Below are 20,889 nucleotides of genomic sequence, written 5' to 3' on the forward strand. Positions count from 1 at the left end.
TCTATTTGCTGTAAACATTGCCATTGATACTAGTTGCTACATACTTTAAATATAAAGCTTTGGGGTTTATTGCATAGAACATCTAAATCTCTTGCTCTTGAACTAAAAAAAAAAAATAAATCAAGTTTCAAGCTACCTTAAATGGTATGAGCTACCATGACAGTTGTGATCCCTTGGGAGAACTCACTTTTAAAAACCCAGTCAAAGATTTACACAAGACCTAGAGACAAACTCACTTCAGTGTTCAAGTATTCCATTTTTAGGAAGGCTTATATATACCTATAGCAGGATCACTGTCTGGAAAGCCTTCATCTTCAGATTAAGGACCGACCAATTTAGTACCACGGAAAAACAATGGCAAATACTAAATACTAGGAAGTTCCTTGGTCCAACAAAAATTACCTTTGTACAAGAACATGATGCAGTGTGATACAAGTCAGCCACACAGACTGAGGAAAATAAAGTTTTCTGTTTAAAAAAAGTCTCCATAATGTGAAGAAGATCCCATGAAAATTTCAAGGAACTACAAAGTTCCTGTTAATCTTATGTAGAGGGCACTGAAGCATTGCTACGCCAAGTAACAGTAACAAAACATGAACACAGGGAGAAGAAATGTGTAAGGGAAATTGTGATAGTGTTTTTAAATAAAGCAATAAAAGTTGTTGCACTTAGAGGAACTTCAATATACTGAACAGTGTCTGTGATCACATTGCTAAATTCAAGCCTGTTCCTTATGCCAATGATGTAATTACTAGATGAATTCTGCAGAATTTACACATATGCAATTACAAGTCACTAAAATCGACATTTAGCACGATGTGATGAAGTTTTGTGGCAAATAATTGCCTTTAAACTAAAAATTTCAATTATCCCAGACAATGAGGGGAAGGCAAGTTTCAATGAAAAGCTCAAAAATATATAGGAGGCTACAATTTCCTTTTAACATTTGAGTCATTCCTCTTACCAACTTGCCACAGAATAATACACAGTTGATAGCACTTTGGCAATAAGTCCATAAATACTTTTAAAACAGGCTTGTGAATGAAATGAAAATTCAGGAGCAGCAGATGGGTTTAACTGCTGTTAAATGTGGAGTGGTTTCCAAGAACATGTTGTATGTAATAATAAATAGCCAGAGACATAAAGTTTCCCCAGTAGTTTAAATCCCGAGCGTACAAGCTAAGTGAGGGCTTTCCGGCTTTGGCTCGCTGCAACATCCTTACATTTTACCCTGGTCTACAGCAGCAAAAATGCTTGTTATGGACAATGTGTGTCAGCAACGGGTGCAATTAAAGCAGCGCTGAGCACACTTTTACAAGCAGGCGGGTTTAACACGGGCTTTCTGAAACAAGAATAGCTCTTGGCTGTGCTTGCAGGTTAATCACGTTCAGCACCAGCATATTCATTGTCAGCAGCGGATAATTATGCCAGTGTACACAGTGCCGCCGTTTGTGCATATGTTTTACATAATAACCGTGTTACGAATCGCCTCCCTTTCTAATTCCTGATCGGGGTGTGGTGATTAGGGCGGCGTGCTGCAGCTAGGATGTCTGCAGTCAGGATCTCACTGCCTCCGCGTCTCGTGCCCTGTTGTGCTGAAGCAGAAGTAAAGTCCCGAAGGCCCAGAAGAACTTGCAACACGTTTTCTCTTTGTACTTAAGACAATTCTGGCTTCATCTCCTAATCCACCAAAAAACGGCTTTGCCAGGTGCCAGTTATGACTAAGTTAAAGCTTCTGCACTTCTTACCGTGTATCATTATATTTGACTGACTCAAATATTTGTGACATGGAATAAAGCTGGAACTCATAAAGCCATACAGTAATGCACAGAGGCATGGGAAAAGAAGGGTTCAAAAGAATGACTGCAACTGACAGAGAAAAGAAATCTACATTGGGATTGAAACCCAGAAAAAAATCATTGCTTTTACCTTCCCTTAAGCCAATTGCTTCTGTAAAAACAAAGTGGTTTTGAGGAACCGTGGAAAAACACATCACTGGGTCCAAAGAAGTCTACGGCGTTTAATGCAGACCTGCACTTTAATATATGTATCTGCCTGCATACAGGCACCAAGGATGATTCTGGTTAGTTCGTATACAGTGCCAGTAACTGCTTAATACTGTCTTGGATGAGCTGGAGGGAAAGGGAGTAGTAAAGGAACACGTGAAAGAAAAGAAAGTGAAGAACCAAGCGAAAGACCCGTATCAGAAAAGACCAGAGATGTCAGACCTTCATGTGGGTTACCAAGTATACGTTTGCTCTGTTGCTAACCTCCTACCTTCCACTGCTATTCTAGAAAATCATGTTTTCTAAACTGTCATCCCATAAAACACCTCTTTTCCAATTAATTATCTATCTCCATGAAACCAAATATTGATATAGCTATTGCAAAACCACATCTCTCTAATCCTAGTATTATACTCCATTCATGAAATGGATAAAATTAATTCAGTCTACTGATGCTCATGTGGCATTCAGTGATCACTTGGTGCCCAGGGGTCTTCTAAGAGATCTTTCTCATCCCTTGTCTGCTACTTACTGCAAGGCTTAGAAACGCAAGATTTTTGTCTGGGAAACTCAGCCATTAAAGCAACAGTCTCCAAAACACGCCTTTCATTCCCAACCCAAAACTAACGGTAAAAAAGCACCAGCTGTATAAGTTAACATAATTTTGGTCAACCTAATAAGTAACCCTACCAGAGGAGTATGATTAGTTTGGAGATTTTCAGACCTGCTGCTTCGGTCCAATGTATCTCAACTGAAACAGAATCATAGAATCGTAGAATCGTTTTGGTTGGAAGAGACCTTCGAGACCATCAAGTCCAACTGTTCACCTAGCACTGCCATGTTACCACTAAGCCATGTGCCTCAGTACCACATCTACGCGTCTTTTAAATACCACCAGGGACGGTGGCTCAAACACTTCCCCAGGGAAGCCTGTTCCGATGCTTGACAATCTCACTACTGGTGTCAAATGGACACAAAACCACTTGTTTTGGTTGCTCCCTGTTCAACCTGCTGCGATACTCTAACACCGCTACTCCTGGAAATAGCTGCACCACCAAAAAGAAGGGGGCTGAGTAACCGCTCAAGCCTGGACCTTCATTATTCTCACCATTAGATGTTACTTGAAGCCCAGGCTGGCTTGGGTCACTCCAGCTGTCTTCTTCCAGGCCAAAACTGCCCTAGAAGGAGCCAGACTTAAGCAGTGGGTGCATGAGACAGGTTGTGCAGACAGACTTTCCGATCAGCAGTGTAGACACAGCCACTTTCTGCTATAAGAGGTGCACAGTACCGTTACCTGAGGATCGAGTACCCAAGACTTGAAATTGTGTTGATTATTTTGCCATGTCTTTTTCTTTTCGCATTTGCAAGTCTCCAATGAGTTTAGGGGTGGTTTCTAGCAATGCAAACATACTTGTTTTCAGGTTTCTATTAATCAGACTTATCAGTGATGACAACTTCACTTCACTGGAGAGAGACAACCTGGAATTTGAAACTGCTGACTGTGGATCACAGTCTGACTGATTTTGCAATAGCGGTTTTGGGTTTTTTTTTTTTTTGGGTTTTTTTTTTTTTTTTTACATTATTTTCACCAGCCATTTAGACAGGGTGTTATGGGGATAAGAGATTACATGATTAAACCTAACCTTTATTGAAAAGTACTTAGACACATGCTCAGTAAACTGTGGTCTGTTCTCTGATATTACTCTGCAGCAAAAATGGATTTGATATGCATGAGCTCCTCTTTCACAGGAGCACCTTCTGATAAAGGCTAATAGTCAAGCACAAATACATAGGTTTGTGGAATTTTTTTTCCCCCTGAAAACGTGAAAAAATAAAGTTTGTTTTTTTTTTTTCCCCTGGAAGCTATTTTTTTTTAGCAATCAACACAAACCTCTTCTGCATAATGTAAGCTTGCATATACTGCAAGGCTTCGGATCAACAGCGCTGCTCTTCAGCTGATGCCAATTCAATATATTTTGCATTTTCTCTTGTGGGTTGTTCACTCTAAATGACCTTCTTTTTAATACATTATTTCTGTAACATTTTGGAGATCATCTTTCCGATGCCCAGCTTCTATCTGATCCAGGAGTTCTTCCCAAAATTGGTAGTACAGGTTAAATACATGCCACTGCCAAATGTAGTCATTTTCCAGTGTCTTACCTTGAATCTGCTCTGACAGCCTCTCTGCACATCTCCTCTGTGACCAGGCTGGTTATTAAAATCTGATTATTAGGAAACAAATTTAGGCTCGGGACAATTCTTCTACTAAACCTTTGTCAAACGCATCAGAGATTTTGTCTTCAACCAGCAGCTCTCTTACAAGTTTATATTCAGTTCACGAATCACACATTTTAATGAAAAAAAAGTTCTTTATCTGTGGAAAAATGGGGATTTCCCAAGCCCTTTTGGCAATTCGTTTGTATTCAATATTAACTTAGATTGGTTTCCGATGAACAGGGGCATGGCATATTTGCACCCACAACCTGAAACCTTTTATATCACAGCAATCTGTTCAGTCTTTATCACCTGTAATGCCAAATCTATTTCCAGGCTTCACAGAGGGGAATAAGAGGACTGAAAAGAACTTAGCATTTCAATTATGAAGATCATAAATGAAATAAGATCCTCTAATTCTTTCAGCTTCCTAAACTCTGTATAGTAAGACTAAAACATTCATATCCCTGTGCTGCTCTCCCCTCAAAGAAACCATGTGTGTTGAGGATACAGGTGCCAACATGGATCACTGTTGTGATCTACCAGTACTCCCAAAAAGCAAATAGCATAATAACATAAAACAGGACTTAGTTCAGCTTTGACTAAGGAGTCCGCTTTTTTCCAGAGAGCTTCTGGTCATGGCTTTCTAACCATTCTAGGTCCCACTGCTTGTGAGGATATCACAGATGTGCTTCCTGGAAAAACATTTTGGCTGTCCAGCCTAGTTCCAATGGCGATATAAGGAAAGAGTACCTTCCAGGGATGGAAAAAGCATATTTTTCTAAGGCATCTGCTGATGCATCAAGCTCATACAAACCTTTGGCATAGATTTTCTCCAAATCATCATTCCCTTCTTTTTTTTTCTTACCAAAGCTAATAAATGTACTTGCTCTGTTGATCCTTAGCGTACGGGATATTTACCCAAATGCATAAATTGGAGATTGGTTGGTCTCCATTATCTCTTCTGATGCCTCTGGAGACTATAATCGTGCTTATCTGCTGAGATGAGGGTGTTAATGCCATTTTAATAACAGAGACCTGTTTGCCCTTCACCTGCCGCTGGAGAAAGCACAGGTTTCCTAGGTGTGGTGCGTGTCTACCACAGACACACTGGAGGATGTCTTAGGTGCTCAATGGCATTCAAAATGCTGCCAAATGCCTGTGTTTTGGTAGGTTTATTACGCCTGGAGAATATTTTTCCAGCCTTCACTCCGCTTCCTTCATTTTTAGGAATGCAGCTCCCTGATAAGGAAAAGGAGCTCTCATATTTTCCGCTAGTAAGGGTATGTTTTCCTTAGTACCATTAAGAGATGACTGTCTTCAAGGGTGCTGATCATCCATCCAGCTAGTTCAATACTTCTTTAATACGGGGTCTCCGAGGTAACCTCTGATCTTCAGAGACCTCTCTCCCTGCTCAGCTTTTGCGCACTGTTGTGGCTCTGCTTCTTTAATTTACTATCAATAGTAAATTTACTATCCAGTATCCGAGCCTGTACTTTTCTAACAAAGAAAACAACTTTTTCTGATGTGTGTGCCATGTCCAACTTCATAAATGTCCCATTTATTCTAGTTCAATGGTGTATTAATCTCCTAATGAACTGCTGCTCATTGCTCCTATGAGGATTCATCTGAGCAAAACACACCGTCAGTTCTTGCCAACTTTTGCGAAGCGATATAATCCATCCTCCCTCTCACGTCTTTCCTTTTGTGACACCCAGTGGGTTGGCTTCTGTTAACTAACTCTGTTTCTGTAACCCCACATGCTTTCTGCTGCAGTCAGAGTTGTGATGACATACACGGAGCTCTTACAGTGTTGAGGTTCTCAATCAGGATAAAATTGTCCACCTGTTACCCTGAGTCTGGACTTTGTCCCTTCCTTTGTTTGTCAAACTCTTACATCTTTGCTTTTCAGACTCTCAGTGACGTCTGACGTCCCTGGGTTTTTTTTACCCTCCCAATCACAAGAGCTGTGTTGGGCTGTGACTTGGGCACGCTTAATCCCTCCTCCACTATTTTCTGCTAGAGGACAGCTAAGCAGGCTTGATGGGCTCTTGGAAGAGCTCCAGCTGAACGACTGGGAGAAAACAAACACAGGGTGTAATACAGAATATAGAGTCAGCATGTGTTCACGGCTCACACCGAGGATCGGCAGCGCGGGGAGCACAGGAGACTACGCTTAGGTCTCAATGCACATGTAACCAACATGATCTCTCATCGGAGACTCAACCCACCAACAACGCCAAATGGCTCTTCAATCACAGAGTTACCTCAACCTTTTGTATCTCTGATTAAAACCACTATTCATATTTCATGCGCAAGAGGTATAGAGCATTCCGCATCCTTCTTTACTTCAGTTTTATAGTCTTTTTTGCCTTAGGCAACAAAAACTATCAAACATATCAAGGATTTCAAACCAGCAATTGTAAGAAAAGAAGCTGCCCTTTGCTGGCATTCACTGCTTGCAGAAGTAGAGTAGTGTTGCTTTCATTGTCCTCCACCTTCCTGGAGAATTTCAGCCCTGGTGAGACTGGCTTTGAAGTGTTTCACTCTCCCGCTCTGTGTATTTTCTCTCTTCCTTTTAACTCCTTCTACAACTCATGCTCAGCAATCCCTTAGTTCTGAAAATGCTCACAAGAGGTCTCCTTCAGATTACGTCTGGTTTCAGCTAGCTGGGAATATCCAAAGAAATCTGATGTCACCTCCCATGACCCAGAGACTGTGTCTTACTGACATGAACTCATTCACTGGTTATCTGAGAGGACTAACCTAAAAGAAGTCTGTCATGAGGCTTGTTTCAAATAAATCCTACCCATTTTTAAAGTTTAAATTCAAACCTTTCTTTCTAACAAAATACAGCAAATGTTATTACAAACGAAAGAAAAGTAATTGCGATGAAAGACATTTGGGGAGTATAACTGCGTAGTATTTTTGAATGCCCTCATGGGTATAAATATACATTTTAGCTTTTGTGCTATATCCAAATAAATGAAATATACCAATTCAGAAATATATTGGCAGGACATCTTTGTGCTGTTTAATTTTAGCACGATGATAAGTATCAGACATTGACCTCATGAATCACAGGAAGAAAATGTGCATTTAAAGAACAGAAATAATTGCTCTACCTCAGTAAATCCAACTTTCCCATATTTAAAGGAGAGTCACTGTTTAAAGCCATTCCCAAATTTAATTGTTCTAACATTTAATCCCCCCAATGACAAGAGAACAGAATTTTTATGGAGTTCCTATCTTAATATTTCTCAGTTCTCTTTAGATGAATTCTTGGTGAGTTAATACTTGTATCTCCTTTCTATACTTACAGTGCTTAGAGTGAACTCTCACTTTTTCTGTCTTTAAGTTTATATCTTTGGGATTTTAGAAGCCTGCAAATCTTCATGTTATTCTGTGAGTCTGCTCAGAATATATTTCTACACACATTATGCTTATGTTTTGTATACATAATGTTATCTCTATTGACTTTATACAACAGCTCAGCAAGAATATGGTTATATTCAGTAGATGCAGGGATGTCTATTTATTTTTATAGAAAATATGATACACCCTCAGTTCTTCCTCTAAAGTATTAATCCTCTCTCTGAGCCACTACTCTGAAGAATTATGTCACTGAAAATAGAGTTACAGGGCAACCACAGGAAAAAAAAGAAAAAAGAAGCTGTAGTTTGGAAAAGTACTTTACATAATGCTTGTAAAGCTCACTACCACAAATACGCCATTCACTGAATTTCATGACAGTAATAAAAACGTATAGTAGCCTTTAATGCCTTCAGCATCTAGACACATCTCGCGATAGTATAATATGTGGGCGGTTTTTGCACAAAACTTTCCCTTATTCACTCTGCCTGCACAAAATAACTCAAATTTCTTCCAGCTGTCAGTCTCTCCCCATATCAGCACTAAACACCTCCCTCACCCTGATCATCAGTCCCCTTGCTCCGCTAAGACCTTAATTTATGAGAGTGATGGCTGATGTGAACCTTTGGGAAAAACTGAACATGGGCGAGGAAGGGAACGGAGATGAAGAGATTAAGGCGGCATCTCATGCGAGGAATGCCGTTCCTCCAGGTGATACGGGAGGACTGGAGACAATTCTGCTACATCACCAGAACACTGCATCCTCCGTAATCCTTGATGGATAGGGGAATGATGCCTATCCCTTTTTGAAAAAAAAAAAAAAAAAAAAACAAAAAAAAACCCAACAAAACTTCTATGGGTGAAATTAGCTCTGCAGTATTAAGTGCTAGCATCAACGTGCAACGTGTAATCAAACGTTTCAGACATAATGAATTCATCTGAAAAAAAAAAAGGGGGGCCAATTTCATCTTACTAGCTCATTGGACTCATGACTGCAGGGTGTCTGCCACAATTGTAGTTAAATTTGAAAAATGATAAATCAGATTTATGACAAGATATGGATTGTTCAGGCATTATGTTTTAACATGAACACTTATCAGACTGGACAGAAATCCAAAATTTCCTCTACATTGCAACACTTGGCTAGAGAAACAGCAAAAATAAATCACTTTTCAAGATGAGATTTCTGGTCTGATTAACATCTTCCTGATCAGCAAGTCCTAAATCACCCTGACCATGATAATGAATGATCCTATTTTACACAAACGTACACACACATCCATTGCACACAGGAGACAGAGCTAAGGTTGCCATGGGAACTTTACCTCCAGATTTTTTGGTTTTGTATAATTAAAATAACACAAGCCTAATGTTTTAATAATTTAGTTTTACCTTGTAATTAATTGTGTTCGTGTTTTCTTCAGGCAGGAACTCGGTTTATCCGATGGGTACAGCCCAATGCGACAACTTTATTCAACATTTCCAAAATTTGGTTTTCTAAGCAGGGGCTATTTTAAACTGAAGTCACTGTGCAGGAATGACTACAGTATAGCATAGAAATAGCTGCGTTAATGTTAAACCAGGTTGTTCAGCTGCTGATAAGATAAACTCCACGGCAGCAATGAACTTAGCACAAGCTGCGTGGTTGCGCCATAGGCTGTGCCAGCTTTTGGTATAGGCTGATGCTGAGGGATGGGAAGAAGGAGAACACTTCTGGGACCTGATTCCTCCCCTCCACCAGCAGCCATTGCCCCACATGCATTTAATTCGCCTTCAGAAGCACCAGCAGTCCCCAGCCTTGCTCACCGGGCTTGTCCTCCACTCGCTCTTTCTTGGTTCATCCCGTTTTTTCTCCTATGCTCTTTCAGGCCAAGTCACAACTTTGGCTGGACGTTCAGAAAAATTGAGTTAGCTATGAGTGTAGGAATACACTCCGGCTCCTCACACTGAAATTAGGCTCTCAGTTTTCAGAAGAGGTGACCTACAAACCTCACTGATGTTGGCAATTGAACGTATGCAGCAAATAGCCTTCCTCAACAAGTCTTCCCTCCAGACGAGGGCTTCTGTGTCTTACAAAAGTTGCATGAAGACACCAGAAAAGAAGAATGGCCATTGGAGTCACCTGTCTTTTCAGTAAAGGCAAACTCAGTCTTTTGTGCTGTCAGTCTCTAGAGCAAGAGGGACTAAAAGCAGCGGCCTTTCCTCCACGTTTGAACATGTTGCTTCCTCTAGAGACTTGGACCTTGCCACAGGTTGTATGCAAAACAGAGGATACTCACACTGTGCAAGGATTATTGACCTACTTGCAGTAACATTGCTGCTACTGACCCCGAGAACATTAGCTTCAAAGCCTGCAGTCGATATACATGTACAGACACTGCTGTCAGTGCTGCACACATGCAAAAAGTGCTTTCTGAAGAGCCAGCTGGTGTATTTAAGGGGAAAGGAACTGAGAAAAACAAAGTCTTTGTCACTGTAATGAGATGAGACCTGACCATATAGATCTGTACTGAGGAAGGAGCTTAGTTAAAATATTCAGTATAAGTCTCCTCCCTAAAGGAATAGCACTTAATACATGTTAAAATATAATTGTATAATTGGAACTCAAGTGTTTGGGTTATGTAAAAGGTGCTGTGGGCGTATCAGCTTAGACAGATGTAATTAGATCTTGTATATTAACATTTTTCCCTTAAAGAAATAATCAGCAACATTTTTAGTAGTGGGGATGCTTTAGCCTAGGAACTTGGGGGAAAAGAGGTGCTGTTTGGACCTCCTAATTTAGCTCTGTGTCTGCTTTGTTCTTACCTCTGCCACTGACTGGACTGTAAGAATACTTCTGCAGTAGATTGCCTGCTTAATGCAACCCCAGCTGGGTGCCCACACAATGGCAACGCTGCTACTGCTTTTGGCGAAATCAGCATAAAACTGAATCGCCTGCAAGCATCAATCATGGTGCTGAAAATAGGACTAGATAGTAGCATTAAATAATACAATACTTGGCACGTATCTATAGTAACAGGTCATACACTGAAGCCGCAAAAGAAGTCTGTGGCAGGGCCAGGAATAGAAGAAATCAGAGCTTCAATCTCTCCTTGAGGCAAGGGTTAACATCTTATAGAGAAAAGAACGAACAGCCACACATCATTGCTTAGCTCAGCCAGTTTGAAGGGTACAATAAAAACAAATATGGTTTTACTCACAGTAAGTCAAACCACAATCAACAGCTACAGCTTTTGAGTATCCAGCGGAAGGCCTTGAAAAATCAAGTGGATGTGCGAGAGGATAGGTTACTACTCCATCACCGGGTGAAGACAGAAGAATGACACTGACTGCTTGGATTTTCAAATACAGTGCAAAGCTTTCTAGAGAAGAGGACGTGTTTTTTTGAAAACAGTACACTGCATCTCTAGAAAGTGGAACAGCATAGCACAAATTAAAGTTGTTGTCAATCTTGTAATTTATTTTTTTTTCTTTTTTTAAGATAAAAGAAGAGATGTGCAGTTCCTCAAGCCAGGAAAACAAAATAAATCCAAAAAAACACCCACGTACAAGGGCTACACCAGGTATTTTCTAATTTTATTACTGTTATCCATGCTTGACTTTACAAATACAAGAAAAACATCCCACGGAAGAAATTCCAGAAGGAAAACCCAGACCTTAAGCTCCTCATTAAGAAGTTTGCACCAAACTTTGTAATCCAACAAAAATCTCAACCGAAATCAAGATAGGGTTAATCCAAAATGGAAATATTTCCCCAATTTCATATTTCTCCCTCCACACAATGCCAAATGAAGGTGTCCTTATGTCTACTCTACTCATACGAGGCTTTCTGAGGAGTTTGAGAACAGTACAGGTATCTTGTTTTTAGGTAAGTCAAAGGCTCTCTTGGTAAGTGAAGGGGAAAAGACTACTTTTTGTCTTTGTTCCTAAAGTCTCAAAAGATTGGGACTTGTGGATTGAAAGACTTGAGTAGACTGAAACAGAGCGCGCTCTTCAATACTCACCTGCACTGACATGACAGGCAAGAAGAAGCAAGGAACGGTCACCAAGACCGACAGGACAAGCTTTCCTGTCTTCCCTTAGTTCGACCCACACCATGTATGTGACAAAGACATGGACAGCCCTTTCCCAGAGGCATTCCCAGCACAAACATCAAGCAGCTCAATGGAATTTTGCCCTAAGTCTAGTGACTGGAAGGTCTCAATACACTTAATAAAGGACTTTTTTAAAAGGCAGATATTCAGACCAAAAAAATACAGCAACAATTACAGAGCTCCTTTAAAAATTCAGAGCCTTTTGCACTTGTCAGTATTTCATGCTGCATTTGTTCTAAAATGTGTTTTCTGCTGTGGGATTGTACCTGAAAATCATCTTTGCAGACAGGAGCCGAGCACATCGGTGCATTTGGGAGCGGGGAATAGCAGCAAGTTGACGCGTCTCTAAGCAGTCTGCACTTTTCTTAGGGGTCAAGCAGGAGCTCAGCAGCAAGCCGCTAAATGGTCATTTGTACCAACTCTGCAGGCAAGGCCATCAGGTTATCTACAGCCAAAGAAGCGATGAAAACACCTGTAGCTCGTAGCAAACACAGCCAGAAGGCCACCACCACCTGAAGACTGGTTGCTTCCAACCACAAAGCTGCCAAGTCCTCAGGTGTCTCTGCTCGTATTTATGGTGCTTAATGCTAAGTGATAACACAATGAACAAATTAAAAACAAAGTGCTTTGCACTTCTTTTGGGATCTCACCTGCTAACCTGTATGTATGATAGACACCTACAAGGTCTCTCTCTTTTGGGAATGGCACTATAACTTTAAATGTCGTTATATAAGCATGTGTTGGATGTAGAATTGTTTTCCTCACACACTGTAGGCTCAAGAATATTACTATAAAGGGGAGAAATTCACTTCCTTTTCAAAGCTTCACACACAGAAACTGTAATTTGCAGAGTAACAAGTTCAAAAACTATTCAGCTCTTTCTGGTTTTCAGCACCTTCTCTATTGCCCTGCTACAGCTTCATTATTTTCTTATTCCTTGCAGTACACATCAGTCTTTTTGGATGAAAGAAACCATTCCATATTAGTCACACCAAGAAAATGAATTTTGCCTTGCAGTTGGTAAATGAAGAGTATCAGAATTTTATTCACATGCAGAAAATAACAATATAATAGCCAAGGAACACCAAAGAAATACTGTGTTTACTCTATCACATTTGCATGCCTTGTTTTGTATTCAAAAAAGCCATCTAATTCATGACTACGTTAGCTCTCTTTGGTAAATTTTGTGCCAAAACTTGTTGGCCCTAATTCCAACTAAAACCCAACAGATACCAACAGACCACATGTCATGTTGTACTTTGTAGGCATCTGATGCTTATGGAGCTTTTGTCAAGATAATCTAAGTATTATAGGAAAAGTAAGAGAAGCCAATCTTCTGGAACCTTGTACCCTTTAAAAAGGCAGCAATATTTTCAGACCCAATTACCAAATTTCTTTAGATACCAACTCTGATTGAAGTTTGAGAAAATTTTGCACATAAGCATCTCAATCAAAAGCCCTAACCCTAATTTCTGAAGCTAAACCACACCAAAGGGTAGATGTCGTAGTAACTGATGTGCCTTGGTCTTTACATCTGTCATTTACATGGTTTAGCCAAATCTGGAATTACTAATATGGAGGTATTTTACTGCAATACACTTTATCAGTCTTACTTTGGTCTTCGCATCAGCTTCTCACTATCTAAATAGGGGAATAAATAACGTAGGAAATTCAAAGCAGAATCTGCTCTGTTTCCCTTTCTTTTCTTATTTTAATTTTAGTTGCTCTTAATTCAAGGAATTAAAACCTTCTTAAGAAAGAAATGCTTTAAATACATTGGCAGGATTTAACTTATTCGAGCTTTGACAACAAATCGTGTTATTATTTACCGCACCATTCAAAGTCCTCTTTGACTTCTCACTCTTGCATAAGAGCGTCAATGTGCATTTTCTATATAAGGCAAATAGACCTCTCTATCACAAACATTTTTGACACTTTCAAATGCAGCTTTACAGCCTTAAACAGACATTCCGCTTCTCCCACCCACCCGCCATCTCATCCAAGGCCTACAGTCACCAAATTTTCAGAATTTAAGAGTGGGAGTATTGCTAATGCACCAGGTAAGCGCAGAGTTTAGTGACCTGTTTGCGTACGTACGTATATGTGAGAGGGGATGGACACGTTTCCCTATTCCCGTCTGCCATCTACTCCAGAAATGCCCTGTTAACTTCATTCTCCTCAACCACGTCCACTGACCTGGGGTCTAACAGTGAATTTTAAGTGAGAGCCAGTCACGGCAAAGAAAGCACACAGGCATATTTGAGAAGTAAAGCCAAGCAAAGCAGGCGAGAAGGTGTTGGGCTCAACACAGGAAGCACTGCAGGAAGAGGAGCATCGCATGGTCAGATCCTTGGAAGGTGCTCAATTGCCATCAAAAGCCAAGGGGGCTGGTATCTCAAGGGTCTCGACCTCAGAGTCTCGCAAACTCCACCTGAAGCACACAAGGTGAAATCCCACCCCCGTAACAGCAGCCATTACAACCTGAGCCCCTGGCAACGCTCCCAATTTTATCAAAAGGGGCTAAATTGCCTCTCTCCACATCTTCTATTGGATCAATGGAAGAACGGGGAGTGACTCTCAGAACACTTAACCTCCCTTCCCGTGTTTTAAACTCTGGATTATGCTTCCCAAATTTCCTTCTTTTTTAGCTGAAGAGATATTTCAGCTGGCGCTGCTTAAAACCCAAACCGTTTCTTCTGCAAAGTGAGGCGTACGGCTGCATGCGAAATCACCTCTCATTTCTCCTGCTTTCAGTGAAATTTGGTGATTTATAGAGGTCCTTTCCAATCAACATTTCTACCATTCTGTGATTACTTCATACACATTCTGATAATGTGAGCCGACCCTTTTCTATCTAGGCTCCTTTCTTTTATGAATAAACTGAAGACAGCAGAAGAAAAATCATCAGCCTACAAAACAACTACTTCTCATTTAATAACAGAAACTTTATTAACTTGTGAGGCCCTATGCTGTCTCTCCTAGTGAATACAAATAGTCGAGAAATAGCTGGTGTCTGCACGCAGACTGTGGATTAGTTTGAGAGCAGCTCCGTTTCTCCGCCTCAGCACGCTGAACATTTTTCTTCCAATTACACGGGAAAGTAGTAGTTGCTAACGCTCTGTGAAAAGGTGCCGCACTCCAGCACCAGTAGGAGATTTACACATCAGATTCGTACAGATTACGGAACTGTAGGCAGCCAATTAAACCTCTGTTTTAGGAAGCCAATTCCAGCACAAAATGCAACAGCCTGAGGTTCATCTCCCAGCTCCGTGAGGGAGACGATGCCCCTCTGTCCCGACAGCTGTACCTGACTGGAGGAACCACCTGTGAAGTTCAGGGCACCTACAGCAATAACACTTTTAACACAAAAGCTCCTTCTTCATAACCAGATCTTGCAATCCCCTGAAGGTTTGTCTTGCAAAGTCTCGCTTCCCTCTGTCGCTGTTAGCTTCCAACACCTCTAAAGGCTGTTGAACTTCAAGACACTGGAAAGACATGCCCTTAATGCTGGAAGATTCAAGAGCTGCATGCCTGGAACTCGCATGGGGGTTGATGCATATAGTAAAGAGTGCAAAACACCAGGGCTTTACGGGAGGAGGTGCAACAGGCTCGTCCGTAATACGTACATACACACAAAATTAGATCCGCAAGCACATTTTCTAGGTCATCTTCGTCTCCCTCCTCTCCTCTCCCCCTCCTCCCCTGGGTTTTCTTAATTGTTCTGGGAAGGAATACATGTTTCAAAATGTATCACCAAACTTTGTCTTACGAAAACATATTGTCCTGGTTATTTTATATCCCAAACTATCGTGTATGGAATATTAACTTTGCCAGTGCAAAAGTCTACTATGCTTTCTTATGCTGTCAAGTGTTTAGTTCCTACCCAGGTAATTTTTTATCTTCCTTAAGACAAGGATCAGAAATCCAAGTGCAAACACTAACACAGGCAAGGGAATGTAATGAGTTGGGAGGGCATAAATTTTATTTATTTTATAGGTACAGTGCAAAACGCTGTTACTTACAGCACTGAAAAGACCTTCTGTCACAGGTCTGCAGACTGATGTGTCCTGGATTTGATAGGACTCTACAGCGTTTTGTTTAATTTATGGTGGACTGCAGAATCTGGAATTTAATGTGTAGTTTAAGAGAGCCATATGGTCCTCTGAACTGGGCCGAAAGTCCCTCCGAGTGATCAGCCTAACCAGAATTCCTGAACGGTCACAAAATTTGTGTGATGCAGTTACTGATTTGCCTCCTTGCAACAGGTTTATGTTCATCTGCTTGTCTGCTTCCTGCCTCATGTACCATCCTATGACTATTTTTAAACAATGTTTGCAAAATAAAAACTCAAGTAACCAGAGCTCTGGAAAGTGCTTTTCCCCTGCAGCAACTTTATATAATAAATTAGATGATAGGAGCACTACTTGGATGGGTGGAGATAACAGCCTGTCGGTACTTTCATTGCAAACCCCTTTTTCTGGGGACTTGCAATTCAACCATAACAATTTGCTATGCGCAAAATATGGGATTTGAAAACTCAGACCTGGAGGGAGAACTTTAAAAAAAGGATTAACAATAGTATTTCCAGGTATACCTGAAATAAATACTGTGAGGAGAGGGCTGGACGACAAAAAAAAAGGATGAAATGCTTTGATTTTCACTAATATCTTTCCATTTTCACTTGTAACCTCCCCTATCTCAGCCTCGCCACGGCTTTATGTTGATCCTTAAAACCAATGGCGCATTGTACTCACACTGTTCGTTTCATTTCAGTGCTGCATAGATGCAATAATTATTAATTCTCAATACTCCTCTGAGGCAGCTATTACCAAGTTGATTTTCTAGGAAGAGACATAAGGCACTATTTGCCCCAGGTCACAACAGGAATGCTGGTGAGAGCCAGAAATAGAAATAAGGAGTTCCTGTTCCCCGTCCCAAACCAATGCCACAAACCCCTCTCCGACAGCGACTGTTTTCTCAATATTTTACGAGGGTCATTATCCTGTTATTGAACTGTGTTTAATATGGACTGGAATACCCCTGGGATATACAAGAACTTGAAGGCATCTCACTGCCAGCTGACAATACCTCTCAGAAACAGAGTAAGTGCCAGGCCTAGCATACTTTAACAACGTACTTCAACAGGTGGTCATTATAAGCTCTATGCCAGTCTTACGAGGTGGCAGACAAGTGTGCATTACTAATTTAAATGCCTTAATAGGTATGCAACCTTTTAATTCACTGAATTCAAACTTCGCTCTCACTTGCAGGATCCGAAGTTAATAACGTGTAGGTGGATATAGCTAAGCTGGTGGGAAGTATTCCAGGGTGGACTACCCCCACGTACTGGACACAGGCTCTCTTGCCTTTTGCCGAGTCCAAGGCAGGTTTCTTATCGATTTGGGCTTGGAGCTCTAACACAATATACCTGGGTATATTCCAGAGTGGGCTGTCACAGGTGTGATGGTGGTAGGTCCAGAAGAAACAGGCCTGGCATAGCTATCATGGCCTCTTACCTATTTGTTAGATTTTCCAAGCTCACAGTTGTGGAATCATGCCCAAGACCCTAATACTACATCTGCTGTGCGAAATACAGCCATTTTTTAGCATGCTTCTTTGTTCCCAGGCCAAGTGGTTGAGCGATGGTCATGTCCATCTTACTACTAAAGTGGCATTTTTATTAAATGAAACCGAGGAGATGTGTTGCAGGCTTTCAAATATCATGTAAAGGCAAGGGGCGGGGATGGAAGCTGTTTGAAGATATAGCCAAGAGGACTGGCTGTAGGCTGCAAGTAATCTTCCCTGACGCGGTCTCATCCATGCTTCCTCCCTCCGGTCCCAGGAGTGAACAATCCTTCAAGTCACGCTTACGAATTGTCTTGAAAAAAATCTTGGGAGCACCCCAAAATACAGCCAAGGAACAAAAATAACAATTTTGCAATATGCAATCAGGAGTTGAGTACTCTAGCGTACTCCTTAGCCCTCTTTTACTTAGCTGTACAGGTATATCCCAAACATTTTGCAGCTGTCTGTAAAGGTCTGTACTTACAGGTCTGTTTCCATAAGGAATGAGCTCACGTCTTGCAAAGAAAGTGACTTTGTGTATGTCTATATGGTCTTCCACAGGCAGCTACGTGTTGACATAGGCTCTGTACGACACTTGCCATAGCTACAGAGCCGCCAGGTGATTCATTGTGTGGACTTCAGTGCTGACCCCAGCTTACATCTTCCTGAAAATTCATAGTTGGCATATTCTGTCTTAATTGCGCTGAACAGCTGTGAGCATCTCCTGAAGGAAATCTCCCCCAAACAATGCGTCAGGTTTCTCAGAATTGAGGTTTCTGAAATGCCAGTTTGAGGAAAAATTGAAAAAAAACCCCCAATTTTCAGTTTCACTGAGAGTCAGACATTTTCCTGGAAAGCCTCCTTTCTGGCTGCGTACAACTCGTCGGGGATCATTTGAGTAGCCAACAGGTTAAATTCCTCATTGAAGCTGGGTGAAGAGGGCCATTTTTACCTTACGGATTGATAATGACGCTCTCAATACGCTCAATAGCTAAGTGACTCAAAAGAATAGCCCAACCTGTCATAACACTTCATCAGCTCATTCTGTGCCATCTCTCCTGGGATTATAGATCATTAATGTCTACAGGGAGTCACAGGAATCCCCATCAGTAATCTTGCTTCCCATTCAGGTTTCCAGTGCATTTAGCACAACCCCCAGCTAGTATCTCTTGAAAGATCCTGTCCCTAATGATTATTAATATTGCATCAAATGCTTAAAGATCAAGGAAACATGACCAGAAAAGTGAAAGTAATAAATACCTATTTCTGACAGCTACACTGGAAACATTAAAGCTACATTTCAAAGATCAGGAGAACCGTTCAGTGACAGTATTCAGTTTTATTGCTATTATCACTTAAATATATTTATATAACACCTCTTTGTCACCATTCTCTTCTATGACATATTTTACAGTTAAGATGAATGTCTATATATAGCCTTCTCTTAGTCAATAATTAGTTTGCAAAATCAAGCAGCTCATGTAACTGTGCATCAAGTCATTCCAGACTTTATATATTTCGATTCAAAAGTACCTCATTTTATGTAGCTATTATGTATAATTTAAAGCAAAAATATATTTAAAACATCGAGTGTCTGAGCAAACTCTGAACTTCTCCTTCAAAGTATTCAATAACCCTTAACTGTGTGTCTCCTGCTCTACTTTTTCCATAGGTACACTGCACTGTCACATTTCTAACCCAGTGCTTGTGAACCACCACAATCAACCCTGCTTTATTACGAGCTTAAAGAAGAAACCCATTTCCCACCATGGCGATATGCTCAAAGGTACAACACAGAGGGTATTCAGAGCATCCTTTAGCTGCAGGTGAATTTCAAGTAATCTAGAGTGATGAGAATCAGACTCCACTGCTGTGCTACCAGTAAATGTTCTTGTTGTGAGGACAGGAGCATGCACAGCAAGCACCATGGTCCATCCAGTCCAGTGTCCAGCCCCTGACAGCAGCTAGAAGCAGACATTCTGGCAAAATGTGGAAAAAAGGCCAGTGATTCAAATGATGTAGGGACTGAAGATCCCACCTACAACAGAAGTTTCTTTCAGTGTATGCACTTTTTATAAAAAAAAAAAACCAAACACAACGCTTTATTAAAAAAGCCACTTTTAGTGTTGCTTTCTTAATTTAAACTATCTGCACATTTGTTATGGTTTCTCAGGGAATCTCCTACCAGCCACCCATCTCCTTCAGAGAGTACAGGGAGCTCGTGGGCAGGGCAGTGAGCAACAAATAAGACACGATATTCTCACACAAGCAGAAATATTTTTAACATCTGATCTTGATGCTTTTAGAAAAATGCCTGGGCATCGCCCGCCCAGACGTTGGCCAGTGCCAGTGAGTGACAACTAATGAGTGAGCTCACTCCAAATACGACTGAAATGGTATCGCTTCTTTCCTAACTAGGGATTTAACTCCTACATGATTGAGGGGATGGGCCCATCATTTAAGAAAATTCATGGTCTAACATATTTTTTTTCCCATTTTAAATCCAGCCAGACCTCACCGGTGTTGCTTTCTCTTCTGTTTGCCTCCTCAGGACCTTGCCCAGGGCATCGCCTTCTCATCCTGCCCCTGAGCTGCTGCCTTTCCTCCACGTGCCCCACCTGGATCTTCCTGCTGCTGCCTCCTACCTCTCCTGTGGCTTCTGCCATCCTTGTGCCTCCTGTAATAGTGATTTCTGCAGCACCCACGCTGAGTTCAAGACAACAAACTCAAGATCACTCATGAAGTCGCAGTCTACTCACCTTTGATACCAGAGTACTTCACCAGTGCAATGTTCCTCAACGGTTGGGAACAAGAAGTTCCGAGAAGTAGGATGCATTTTATAAACTTTTCAATACTGGGAGGAGTTTCTGGCAGGGTCCCACAGCCTTATAACTTCTTGTTTTGGCCTCAGAAAGCTTCAGTCTGGTGGCCTTTGAGTACAATGTATAGTTCATCTTTTCCCACACACATTGACGATGGGTGGGAACTGCTGGGGAGGGCTTGTACTTGTTCTTAGGCCAAGACTGTTAAAGTATAGGAGGGTAGGCAACGCCTACCAGAAAAAAAAAAGATATGGCCAGCTGAAATTGCTTGGGCTTACACCCCACGTCTAGCTTGCATAGATGCTATGCCAGAGAAGCCGCCTCTCCTTGCCTTGAGCGCTATACACTAACAAATCCTCTGTGACACAACCGATCATACTCAAGAGACTCTTGCCAGTGGCAATCCTGCATCTCTTCTGCGGCTCCTTCTATTGCTGAGTATTTCTATTTTAACACCACAGTGGCCTAACAAGAATAATATGTGGAAGTAGGTTTCTCAGTGCCACCATCAAATGTTATGCATAGCAAGTGGCAGCGATGTTCCAGCTGACTTACTCTGCTGATTGTCTATGAATAGGCAGTAAACTCTTTCAGAGAGTTCTGGAACCCTATACAATATATCAGTCTTTACGGAAGGATCACAGAAGTCAGAATGACCATGAATATACTGTATTTTTACATCTGTCCAGTTCTGGCCCCCAAAAAATCAGAACTGAAATACGTCAGTGGAGTCAGAGGTCATGTCCACATCATCAAGCAGCAGGAATGGATCCACAGAACAAAGAGCTGGTAAGAAGGACTCAACTACAACATTAC

The 20,889-nt window shown here is 41.2% G+C and overlaps 1 protein-coding gene across 16 annotated transcripts in view; it reads right to left on the reverse strand.

The window, feature by feature from the left end:
* The window catches only part of DLG2 (discs large MAGUK scaffold protein 2), a 1,060,606-nt gene that overhangs the window by 642,209 nt on the left and 397,508 nt on the right, over positions 1-20,889 (reverse strand). Inside the window, exon 1 of one of the 16 annotated variants that reach the window (XM_063326000.1) lies at positions 8,985-9,007. The exons of the other annotated variants lie outside the window; for them this stretch is intronic. The gene's annotated coding sequence lies outside the window, so the exon portion shown is untranslated. Of the gene's footprint in view, positions 1-8,984; positions 9,008-20,889 lie in introns of those variants that run through there. 16 annotated transcript variants of the gene reach the window in all.

Source organism: Chroicocephalus ridibundus, chromosome 1 (genome assembly GCF_963924245.1).
Source record: "Chroicocephalus ridibundus chromosome 1, bChrRid1.1, whole genome shotgun sequence".
In the NCBI taxonomy this organism is placed as follows: domain Eukaryota; kingdom Metazoa; phylum Chordata; class Aves; order Charadriiformes; family Laridae; genus Chroicocephalus; species Chroicocephalus ridibundus.